The following is a 13,369-nucleotide window of genomic DNA, read 5'->3' as shown; positions in this document are numbered from 1 at the left end:
GGTCCTGTCTGTCTGTCTATGTTCATGTCTGTCTGTCTATGTTCCTGTCTGTCTGTCTTCCTGTCTGTCTGTCTATGTTCCTGTCTGTCTGTTCCTGTCTGTCTGTGTTCCTGTCTGTCTATCTTCCTGTCTGTCTGTCTGTGTTCCTGTCTGTCTGTCTATGTTCCTGTCTGTCTGTCTGTCTATGTTCCTGTCTGTTTGTCTATGGTCCTGTCTGTCTGTCTATGTTCATGTCTGTCTGTCTATGTTCCTGTCTGTCTGTCTTCCTGTCTGTCTGTCTATGTTCCTGTCTGTCTGTTCCTGTCTGTCTGTTCCTGTCTGTCTGTGTTCCTGTCTGTCTATCTTCCTGTCTGTCTGTCTATGTACCTGTCTGTCTGTCTATGTTTCTGTCTGTCTGTCTATCTATGTTCCTGTCTGTCTGTCTGTCTGTCTATGTTCCTATCTGTCTGTCTGTGTATGTACCTGTCTGTCTATGTACCTGTCTTCATGTTCTAGTACCCATAATGCATCATGTTTTATCTTCTGTCTACAGAGGAGGTCACAAGAGAGAGGGGTGAGTTGCACAGCTGCATGTATTTCATTGATTTAAGTGAAAACACTTTCCTTAAAAAATATATACTGTATGAATCTCATGATTCAATGATTATTTAATTATCACTATCTCACTATCTTTATTTAATTTTTACACCAGATGTACTACAAGGAGAGCTGAGTAAGTAGTGTGTCTGTGTGTCTGTATGTCTATGTTCCTGTCTATGTTCCTGTCTGTCTGTCTATGTTCCTGTTTGTTTGTCTATGTTCCTGTCTGTCTGTCTATGTTCATGTCTGTCTGTCTATGTTCCTGTCTGTCTGTCTTCCTGTCTGTCTGTCTATGTTCCTGTCTGTCTGTTCCTGTCTGTCTGTCTTCCTGTCTGTCTGTCTATGTTCCTGTCTGTCTGTTCCTGTCTGTCTGTGTTCCTGTCTGTCTATCTTCCTGTCTGTCTGTCTATGTACCTGTCTGTCTGTCTATGTTTCTGTCTGTCTGTCTATCTATGTTCCTGTCTGTCTGTCTGTCTGTCTATCTATGTTCCTGTCTGTCTGTCTGTCTGTCTGTCTGTCTGTCTATGTACCTTTCTGTCTGTCTATGTTCCTATCTGTCTGTCTGTGTATGTACCTGTCTTCATGTTCGAGTACCCATAATGCATCATGTTTTATCTTCTGTCTACAGAGGAGGTCACAAGTGAGAGGGGTGAGTTGCACAGCTGCATGTATTTCATTGATTTAAGTGAAAACACTTTCCTTAAAAAATATATACCGTATGAATCTCATGATTCAATGATTATTGATGTAGTCTGTCTTCATGTTCTAGTACCCATAATACATCATGTTTTATCTACTGTCTACAGAGGAGGTCAGAATAGAGAGGATGTAGTCTGTCTTCATGTTCTAGTACCCATAATACGTCATGTTTTATCTACTGTCTATAGAGGAGGTCAGAATAGAGAGGATGTAGTTTGTCTTCATGTTCTAGTACCCATAATACATCATGTTGTATCTACTGTCTACAGAGGAGGTCAGAATAGAGAGGATGTAGTCTGTCTTCATGTTCTAGTACCCATAATACATCATGTTTTATCTACTGTCTACAGAGGAGGTCAGAATAGAGAGGATGTAGTCTGTCTTCATGTTCTAGTACCCATAATACATCATGTTTTATCTACTGTCTACAGAGGAGGTCAGAATAGAGAGGATGTAGTCTGTCTTCATGTTCTAGTACCCATAAATCATCATGTTTTATCTTCTCTGTCTTCTGTCTACAGAGGAGGTCAGAAAACAGAGGGGTGAGTTGTGTGTTAACGTCTGTGTGCACTTCTGCATGTATTTCCTTGATGTAGGTGAAAACACTTGTGTAACAGTTTCTTAACAATATGTTAATAACGAGTCACCAACCCTGATCCGGGAGCACCCCCCACCACCCCCCCAGTGAGTAGCATAGCTAGCATAGCGTCACAAGTAACTTGTAGCATCTAAATATCATTAAATCACAAGTCCAAGACACCAGATGAAAGATACAGGTCTTGTGAATAAAGCCACCATTTCAGATTTTTAAAATGTTTTACAGGGAAGACACAATATGTAAATCTATTAGCTAAGGACACGATTTTTTTTTCTCCCATCAGTTTTTTCCTGCGTCAGTAGCTATCACTAATTCGACTAAATAAAAATATATATAGCCACTAACCAAGAAACAACTTCATAAGATGACAGTCTGATAACATATTTATGGTATAGCATAGTTTTTTTTTGAAAAATTTGCATTTTTCAGGTATAAATCACAGTTCTACATTGCAGCTGCAATCTGAAATAGTGCCGTCCCAGCCAGAACAATTACAGAGACCAACGTCATATAACTAATTACTCATCTTAAAACATTTCAGAAAAATACACAGCGTACAGATATTGAAAGCCCAACATCTGGTGAATCCAAACAATATTTCAGATTTATTAAATGTTTTATAACGAAAACAAAATGTAGCGCTAAATTAGCATAGCTATACCAGGCAGATTCGGCTGGGTGCCCACAGCCAGTTCACATGCACAACAGATATGATATAACATCGTAAATTGGGTCTTACTATGGCTGATCTTTCATCAGAATGTTGATCAAAGTGTCCTTTGTCAAGATGAGTCGTTGGTTGCGTTCAGAATGGTTCCTTTCCCACTCCATTTAGCACAGGTACTGGTCGAGTGGCACGGATTTCTCAAACGATAATAAAATCAGACAACGGAACACCGCAAAACTCCCGAAAAAATTCAAATAATCTGATTAAACTATATTGAAAAAACATACATTACGATGATCTGGTCACATGTATCAAACAAACTTCGAGACGGAAATAGTTTTCATCCATAATGGCCGTTCAACAGCAGACAATCGCAGCTCCAAGTCGCACGATATAGAGAACCGGAAGTTGTCGGTCACGCCAAAGAATTAGCTCTCATTTCACGTCAGTCCCAGATAAACAAGATATTTTTCCTCTGACGTCCTCTTGTCACCCAGAGGAAGGCCAATGAGGTGTGTTTCGGGTCATAGGGGGCACGACCATATATAGGCAGAGCGTTGAAGCTGGCATACACATCTTGCTTTTTTCTTCTTGGTCAGGGAAAGTGCTGTCAAATGACTTGTGTTTCACTCAGAGACAAAATTGAAACGGTTTTAGAAACTAGAGATTGTTTTCTTTCCAATGGTATTATTTATATGCATATAGTAAGAGCAATAATTGAATAAGAGGCAGTTTAATCTGTAGAGCAAATTATGCTAATGGAAAAATAGCACTCCCTGTATTCTCAAGAAGTTAACAATTAAAACATTCTAACATCATACAGTAAATACAGTCCCTAGAGGACTAACGAAACAGGACAGTTTGGTTATAACACGATGGATTCAGAGAGGGGAGGAGGGGGGGAAGAGACAAAGGAATTGGTCTATCGGACATTGGTAATCGAAATTTGCTCACAGAAATACAAATACTTGGCACTCTAATAACCGGTAAAGGAAGTATTTACATGTAGCTGGCTTCGATAGTTGAGTTGATGAGGTAAGACTCTGGTTTGCACCGTAGAGATCGCCATTTTCCTTTGTAGAGTTTCTGGGGACGTAGTGGTGGTGAGAAGGTTAGAATGGATACTTCGACCTGTAGTTCTTAGAGTTGATCTGTTAGAGTAGATGCTTCCGCGGTTGTCGGTATTCTCGTCCTCGGCTACGTACGTTTTCAGCTGCAGACTGATAAAGTGACGGTGTTCTAGGATTTATCACTTCTTCTGCAGTGATCGATAGTTTCAGAGTTTATACCATTTCCAGCCGTGTAGCCAACGCTCCACGCTGTCTGGTCTTGTAGAGATCTACCATTTCAATGTGGGGACCCCAGTCCTCAAGTTTTCTGGTTTGTAAATTCTTAGCGAGTCCTTTTAAGCACTGGTCGGAGGGGCGGTTTCATAGCAGTGACCCGCTCTTCTGACCTCATTAGGGGCGTGGCTTAGTTAGTGTACAACAGGAGGCCTGGGAAAAAAGGGACAGAGACATTGAAAAATGCTGGGGAGACATTATCAGTGTTGGTGAAGAACGACGAAGGACGATAAAAATTTAACAAAACCCATATCTACCAAGTTTTGAAGGGAAAATGCTGATTTTATTTTGTAAGAGTTATTATTATTTTTGTTAAGAGAATCTTAGTAGAGACTGAAGCTACTGTCTCATTATGGAGGTATTTGACAGCCTCAAGGTTAGCCTAGCATCGTGCGAGACCTGGAGAGATTTGCTTGTGGAAGATTAACGAGTTCATGTGTCCATGGGATATCTGTTGCTGCTAAGGAGCACTGTCTGCATTGATAGCTGTGCTTGGATCTTGTGAGGACACCTGCACAGAAATGCTATACTTCACAGAGGAAATATCTACGAGTAGTGAGTAACCACAACGGTGGGGTGCTTCGAGACTTTCTGTGTGTCGTCATTTGTTTGAGATCCAACGCGCGGCAACGGGTTTAAGCAAGTGATTTGGACATGGGTTGTGCACGACTCATTGGTTTTTACATTTATTTTGATGTGGTGCATTGAAGATGTGATAATACAGATCTTGAACCTGATGTCTGGTGGAGTCATTTCCTGTTTCAGTTTCATTTAATGCATGGGAAAGCATATCCTTATATAATAACACACATCTATCATCATTCTATCTGAAGTTTATCCCCTAGTTGTCATCACCCTAGCGAGTTTACAACAGGGATTCTTATTGGAGATGTCCTTCTCTCCTAATATACAATGCTGTTCAGATATCCGAAGGTAGTATTGCGAGAGTCAAATTCGAGGCTGGTGAGAGGGTTTCAGATGTTGGAGTGTTGGTGGGAATAATTATTTTGTTCTACAGAGAAATCCTCTCGCTCGGTACTGCTTGGCCAGCAAAGAGAAAAGTCTCTGCAAGGAATTGACAACCTGTCTTTAAATCACAACACTGCTCCCCCTAAAGTTAGGTTCTCTACTGGACCGGTTAGGTTCTCTACTGGACCGGTTAGGTTCTCTATTGCACCTGTTAGGTTCTCTATTGCACCAGTTAGGTTCTCTACTGGACCAGTTAGGTTCTCTACTGGACCAGTTAGGTTCTCTACTGGACCAGTTAGGTTCTCTACTGGACCAGTTAGGTTCTCTACTGGACCTGTTAGGTTCTCTACTGGACCTGTTAGGTTCTCTACTGGACCAGTTAGGTTCTCTACTGGACCAGTTAGGTTCTCTACTGGACCAGTTAGGTTCTCTACTGGACCTGTTAGGTTCTCTACTGGACCAGTTAGGTTCTCTACTGGACCAGTTAGGTTCTCTACTGGACCTGTTAGGTTCTCTACTGGACCTGTTAGGTTCTCTACTGGACCTGTTAGGTTCTCTACTGGACCTGTTAGGTTCTCTACTGGACCTGTTAGGTTCTCTACTGGACCTGTTAGGTTCTCTACTGGAGCAGTAGGGAGAAATGATGACCTCACAACTGAATCATTAAGGAACAGATTGACGGCTTTTATTTTATAAATACAAATATTTAGAAAGAAGAATCACCTTGAGTAAATACTGTTATGTGAAATTTGTACAATGAGCTCAATATGAATTAAATACATCTACAGTCCAAATGACAGATATCAGCCATGTATCCTCCTATAGTTTACTAGGGTGAACCCAACTCTATTACATCTATAGACTGAGATATCAGCCATATATCCTCCTATAGTTTACTAGGGTGAACCCAACTCTATTACATCTATAGACTGAGATATCAGCCATATATCCTCCTATAGTTTACTAGGGTGAACCCAACTCTATTACATCAACAGACTGAGATATCAGCCATATATCCTCCTATAGTTTACTAGGGTGAACCCAACTCTATTACATCAACAATAGACTGAGATATCAGCCATATATCCTCCTATAGTTTACTAGGGTGAACCCAACTCTATTACATCAATAGACTGAGATATCAGCCATATATCCTCCTATAGTTTACTAGGGTGAACCCAACTCTATTACATCAATAGACTGAGATATCAGCCGTATATCCTCCTATAGTTTACGAGGGTGAACCCAACTCTATTACATCAATAGACTGAGATATCAGCCATATATCCTCCTATAGTTTACTAGGGTGAACCCAACTCTATTACATCAACAGACTGAGATATCAGCCATATATCCTCCTATAGTTTACTAGGGTGAACCCAACTCTATTACATCAACAGTCCAATAGACAGATATCAGCCATATATCCTCCTATAGTTTACTAGGGTGAACCCAACTCTATTACATCAATAGACTGAGATATCAGCCATATATCCTCCTATAGTTTACTAGGGTGAACCCAACTCTATTACATCAATAGACTGAGATATCAGCCATATATCCTCCTATAGTTTTCTTGGGTGAACACAACTCTATTACATCTACAGGACAATAGAAATTCAATAAAATGAATCCACTGAAAAACACAATCCAATTCACACATACTGACTTATAAACCACGATGTGATGGAATCAAATGTGACGTTGCATATGAATATCCACTGTAAGGTGGTTAAATGTCGTCCCGCTCCACTAACAGGTTAGTGATTATGCTGCGGTACTTAGAGGTAATGTGTGGTTTAGTACGGTACCCTGCATCACTACCTCAGACCACCACTAGGGGGAGTTAGAGGTAATGTGTGGTTTAGTACGGTACCCTGCATCACTACCTCAGACCACCACTAGGGGGAGTTAGAGGTAATGTGTGGTTTAGTACGGTACCCTGCATCACTACCTCAGACCACCACTAGGGGGAGTTAGAGCACTGATTATGCTTATGGGTCCTACTGTGTCTAACTGACAATGAATAAGCAACATAAACCTAAATAGAAACTGATAATTGTGCACGACTTCAGTATTACTTACTAAAACTGTTGTTACACTAAGGCTTGTATTCTAAGAGAAACCCGCCACACTGGGTAGCACAGAGAAACACTTTAAGGGGCATTGCATTAATAATGGAGCTGACTAGGGAAACGTTCCCTCTGTTCTTAGTGCCAGTCTGCACGTTCAAACTAAACCAATGTAACTAATAATGGAGCTGACTAGGGAAACGTTCCCTCTGTTCTTAGTGCCAGTCTGCACGTTCAAACTAAACCAATGTAACTAATAATGGAGCTGACTAGGGAAACGTTCCCTCTGTTCTTAGTGCCAGTCTGCACGTTCAAACTAAACCAATGTAACTAATAATGGAGCTGACTAGGGAAACGTTCCCTCTGTTCTTAGTGCCAGTCTGCACGTTCAAACTAAACCAATGTAACTAATAATGGCGTGAAAAATAGATATGAATTCGGAGGGCAGATATTATTCAATATTAAAGCATTAGACCTCTCACTAAAGGCATCACTCAAAAGTTATACTTAAATCCAAACTGAATTTAATAAAAAATGACATGAAAAGCACACATTTGTAAATCACAAACTCTAAAGTAATTGTAAAGGTAGATACAAATGATTGGTGACATTGTGGTTTCAATAAAGAATGTCAACAAGATGTGTTTATCGTAATGACAACTGGAGGCATTTAGTATTTCTTCATCAGCATCTTTATGCTTTCGTTAATGAAATAAAATAAAATACTCTTTCAAAATGCAGATGTTTATTTAGATATGGATCCATAACGAATTACTAAGGGAATAAATATTACTGAATTAATTAAAAATACATCAAAAATGTATTGACATGTTTACTACAGTATGTATTGTAGGCTATGTTTACTTGTCAGACTGCACAGTAGCTTAATAAACAAATGTAGGTGGCTTATATCTTCACAATGCTTTAAATGCTTTATTATCACAATGTTTAAAGTGCTTGTGGGTGACCTCATGCAACCGCTAAATGTTGGATAAAGCATATACTGTACAGTACTGTATTTATTCATCAGGATCTTTATGCTTTCGTTAATAAAATAATTATAAAAATATTCTTTGAAAATGCAGATGTTATTTAGTTTTGGATCCATAACGAATTGCTATGGGAATAAATATCACTGAATTACAGAAATATTGGAACAAAGTTGTCTAATGAGGGAAAACAAATTGTTGCTTACTGTAAAATACCCTTTCAAACACATGGTCACGTTGTATGGCGCCATTATGGCTATTAGCAGGTCACGTTGTACAGCGGCATAATGGATATTAGCAGGTCACGTTGTACGGCGCCATTATGGCTATTAGCAAGGCAATAGACTTGCCTAAAAGGAAGGTAGGGGGAGAATTCTGTCATCAAAGGTATTTCTTATTTAGGTTGGCTGTATCACAACCGGCCGCGTTTGGTTGCAATTTCAGTCTAATCCACCAGAAAAGGCAGAACAAATATTACAACGAAGTGGTTAAACTCAAATATCCTAATTGATAAAAAATGTTATCAATTGGAACCTTTAACATGTGGAAGGGAGACAAATTATTATCATGATGATGTATCAAATCCGACCGTGGAGTCCCATTGGCCGGCGCACAATTGGCCCAGCGTTTCTCTCCCTCTAAAAACACAAATAAATGTTTTGGCCTTTACAAATATTATTTCGGCCTTTATTCAGATTATAATCGCTCTCTTTCAATTTTTTGAAAATGAAATAACCTCCGAAATATCGTTATATATGATCAAGTTGATGGCACAGTCATATAGCGGCACCTACATAAAGCTGAGTGACTCAGTCATATAGCCTCAGCACCTACATAAAGCTGAGTGACTCAGTCATACAGCCTCAGCACCTACATAAAGCTGAGTGACTCAGTCATATAGCGGCACCTACATAAAGCTGAGTGACTCAGTCATACAGCCTCAGCACCTACATAAAGCTGAGTGACTCAGTCATATAGCGGCACCTACATAAAGCTGAGTGACTCAGTCATATAGCCTCAGCACCTACATAAAGCTGAGTGACTCAGTCATATAGCCTCAGCACCTACATAAAGCTGAGTGACTCAGTCATATAGCCTCAGCACCTACATAAAGCTGAGTGACTCAGTCATATAGCCTCATCTACATAAAGCTGAGTGACTCAGTCATATAGCCTCACCTACATAAAGCTGAGTGACTCAGTCATATAGCCTCAGCACCTACATAAAGCTGAGTGACTCAGTTATATAGCCTCGGCACCTACATAAAGCTGAGTGACTCAGTCATATAGCCTCGGTACCTACATAAAGCTGAGTGACTCAGTCATATAGCCCAGCACCTACATAAAGCTGAGTGACTCAGTCATATAGCCTCAGCACCTACATAAAGCTGAGTGACTCAGTCATATGGCCTCAGCACCTACATAAAGCTGAGTGACTCAGTCATATAGCCTCATCACCTACATAACGCTGAGTGACTCAGTCATATAGCCTCAACACCTACATAAAGCTGAGTGACTCAGTAATATAGCCTCAGCACCTACATAATGCTGAGTGACTCAGTCATATAGCCTCATCACCTACATAAAGCTGAGTGACTCAGTCATATAGCCTCAGCACCTACATAAAACTGAGTGACTCAGTCATATAGCCTCGGCACCTACATAAAGCTGAGTGGCTCAGTCATAAAGCCCGTCACCTACATAAAGCTGAGTGACTTAGTCATATAGCCTCAGCACCTACATAAAGCTGAGTGACTCAGTCATATAGCCTCAGCACCTACATAAAGCTGAGTGACTCAGTCATATAGCCTCGACACCTACATAAAGCTGAGTGACTCAGTCATATAGCCTCGACACCTACATAAAGCTGAGTGACTCAGTTATATAGCCTCACCTACATAAAGCTGAGTGACTCAGTCATATAGCCTCAGCACATACATAAAGCTGAGTGACTCAGTCATATAGCCTCAGCACCTACATAAAGCTGAGTGACTCAGTCATATAGCCTCGACACCTACCTAAAGCTGAGTGACTCAGTCATATAGCCTCGACACCTACCTAAAGCTGAGTGACTCAGTCATATAGCCTCGACACCTACATAAAGCTGAGTGACTCAGTCATATAGCCTCAGCACATACATAAAGCTGAGTGACTCAGTCATATAGCCTCGACACCTACATAAAGCTGAGTGACTCAGTCATATATCCTCGGCACCTACATAAAGCTGAGTGACTCAGTCATATAGCCTCGGCACCTACATAAAGCTGAGTGACTCAGTCATATAGCCCCGGCACCTACATAAAGCTCAGTGACTCAGTCATATAGCCCGTCACCTACATAAAGCTGAGTGACTCAGTCATATAGCCTCAGCACCTACATAAAGCTGAGTGACTCAGTCATATATCCTCAGCACCTACATAAAGCTGAGTGACTCAGTCATATAGCCTCGACACCTACATAAAGCTGAGTGACTCAGTCATATAGCCTCAGCACCTACATAAAGCTGAGTGACTCAGTCATATAGCCTCAGCACCTACATAAAGCTGAGTGACTCAGTCATATAGCCTCAGCACCTACATAAAGCTGAGTGACTCAGTCATATAGCCTCAGCACCTACATAAAGCTGAGTGACTCAGTCATATATCCCACCACCTACATAAAGCTGAGTGACTCAGCCATATAGCCTCAGCACCTACATAAAGCTGAGTGACTCAGTCATATAGCCTCAGCACCTACATAAAGCTGAGTGACTCAGTCATATAGCCTCAGCACCTACATAAAGCTGAGTGACTCAGTCATATAGCCTCAGCACCTACATAAAGCTGAGTGACTCAGTCATATATCCTCAGCACCTACATAAAGCTGAGTGACTCAGTCATATAGCCTCATCACCTACATAAAGCTGAGTGACTCAGTCATATAGCCTCGACACCTACATAAAGCTGAGTGACTCAGTCATATAGCCTCGACACCTACATAAAGCTGAGTGACTCAGTCATATAGCCTCGACACCTACATAAAGCTGAGTGACTCAGTCATATAGCCTCAGCACATACATAAAGCTGAGTGACTCAGTCATATAGCCTCGACACCTACATAAAGCTGAGTGACTCAGTCATATAGCCTCGACACCTACATAAAGCTGAGTGACTCAGTTATATAGCCTCACCTACATAAAGCTGAGTGACTCAGTCATATAGCCTCGACACCTACATAAAGCTGAGTGACTCAGTCATATAGCCTCGACACCTACATAAAGCTGAGTGACTCAGTCATATAGCCTCACCTACATAAAGCTGAGTGACTCAGTCATATAGCCTCAGCACATACATAAAGCTGAGTGACTCAGTCATATAGCCTCGACACCTACATAAAGCTGAGTGACTCAGTCATATATGCCTCGAGCACCTACATAAAGCTGAGTGACTCAGTTATATAGCCTCACCTACATAAAGCTGAGTGACTCAGTCATATAGCCTCGACACCTACATAAAGCTGAGTGACTCAGTCATATAGCCTCGACACCTACATAAAGCTGAGTGACTCAGTCATATAGCCTCACCTACATAAAGCTGAGTGACTCAGTCATATAGCCCAGCACCTACATAAAGCTGAGTGACTCAGTCATATATCCTCGGCACCTACATAAAGCTGAGTGACTCAGTCATATAGCCTCAGCACCTACATAAAGCTGAGTGACTCAGTCATATAGCCTCGACACCTACATAAAGCTGAGTGACTCAGTCATATAGCCTCGACACCTACATAAAGCTGAGTGACTCAGTTATATAGCCTCACCTACATAAAGCTGAGTGACTCAGTCATATAGCCTCAGCACCTACATAAAGCTGAGTGACTCAGTCATATAGCCTCAGCACCTACATAAAGCTGAGTGACTCAGTCATATAGCCTCGACACCTACCTAAAGCTGAGTGACTCAGTCATATAGCCTCGACACCTACATAAAGCTGAGTGACTCAGTCATATATCCTCAGCACCTACATAAAGCTGAGTGACTCAGTCATATAGCCTCAGCACCTACATAAAGCTGAGTGACTCAGTCATATAGCCTCAGCACCTACATAAAGCTGAGTGACTCAGTCATATAGCCTCAGCACCTACATAAAGCTGAGTGACTCAGTCATATAGCCTCAGCACCTACATAAAGCTGAGTGACTCAGTCATATAGCCTCAGCACCTACATAAAGCTGAGTGACTCAGTCATATAGCCTCAGCACCTACATAAAGCTGAGTGACTCAGTCATATATCCTCAGCACCTACATAAAGCTGAGTGACTCAGTCATATAGCCTCATCACCTACATAAAGCTGAGTGACTCAGTCATATAGCCTCGACACCTACATAAAGCTGAGTGACTCAGTCATATAGCCTCGACACCTACATAAAGCTGAGTGACTCAGTTATATAGCCTCACCTACATAAAGCTGAGTGACTCAGTCATATAGCCTCAGCACATACATAAAGCTGAGTGACTCAGTCATATAGCCTCGACACCTACATAAAGCTGAGTGACTCAGTCATATAGCCTCGACACCTACATAAAGCTGAGTGACTCAGTTATATAGCCTCACCTACATAAAGCTGAGTGACTCAGTCATATAGCCTCGACACCTACATAAAGCTGAGTGACTCAGTCATATAGCCTCGACACCTACATAAAGCTGAGTGACTCAGTCATATAGCCTCACCTACATAAAGCTGAGTGACTCAGTCATATAGCCTCAGCACATACATAAAGCTGAGTGACTCAGTCATATAGCCTCGACACCTACATAAAGCTGAGTGACTCAGTCATATATCCTCGGCACCTACATAAAGCTGAGTGACTCAGTCATATAGCCTCGGCACCTACATAAAGCTGAGTTACTCAGTCATATAGCCCCGGCACCTACATAAAGCTCAGTGACTCAGTCATATAGCCCAGCACCTACATAAAGCTGAGTGACTCAGTCATATAGCCCAGCACCTACATAAAGCTGAGTGACTCAGTCATATATCCTCGGCACCTACATAAAGCTGAGTGACTCAGTCATATAGCCTCAGCACCTACATAAAGCTGAGTGACTCAGTCATATAGCCTCGACACCTACATAAAGCTGAGTGACTCAGTCATATAGCCTCGACACCTACATAAAGCTGAGTGACTCAGTTATATAGCCTCACCTACATAAAGCTGAGTGACTCAGTCATATAGCCTCAGCACCTACATAAAGCTGAGTGACTCAGTCATATAGCCTCAGCACCTACATAAAGCTGAGTGACTCAGTCATATAGCCTCGACACCTACCTAAAGCTGAGTGACTCAGTCATATAGCCTCGACACCTACATAAAGCTGAGTGACTCAGTCATATATCCTCAGCACCTACATAAAGCTGAGTGACTCAGTCATATAGCCTCAGCACCTACATAAAGCTGAGTGACTCAGTCATATA

At 41.4% G+C, this 13,369-nt stretch overlaps 1 protein-coding gene and 1 long non-coding RNA gene across 4 annotated transcripts in view; both read left to right on the top strand.

Moving 5' to 3' along the window:
• Positions 1-13,369, top strand: part of LOC139561635 (butyrophilin subfamily 3 member A2-like) — a 1,433,431-nt gene that overhangs the window by 926,276 nt on the left and 493,786 nt on the right. The gene's annotated exons all lie outside the window — the stretch shown is intronic.
• LOC139561646 (uncharacterized) overlaps positions 1-13,369 on the top strand; it is a 118,913-nt gene that overhangs the window by 75,671 nt on the left and 29,873 nt on the right. Inside the window, exon 1 of one of the 2 annotated variants that reach the window (XR_011672174.1) lies at positions 1,215-1,820. The exons of the other annotated variant lie outside the window; for it this stretch is intronic. This is a non-coding gene — a long non-coding RNA (uncharacterized lncRNA). Of the gene's footprint in view, positions 1-1,214; positions 1,821-13,369 lie in introns of those variants that run through there. 2 annotated transcript variants of the gene reach the window in all.

This window comes from Salvelinus alpinus, chromosome 31 (genome assembly GCF_045679555.1).
Source record: "Salvelinus alpinus chromosome 31, SLU_Salpinus.1, whole genome shotgun sequence".
Classification (NCBI taxonomy): Eukaryota; Metazoa; Chordata; class Actinopteri; order Salmoniformes; family Salmonidae; genus Salvelinus; species Salvelinus alpinus.
Note: the sequence above shows the minus strand (reverse complement) of the source record. Positions and strands in the feature narration are given on the sequence as shown.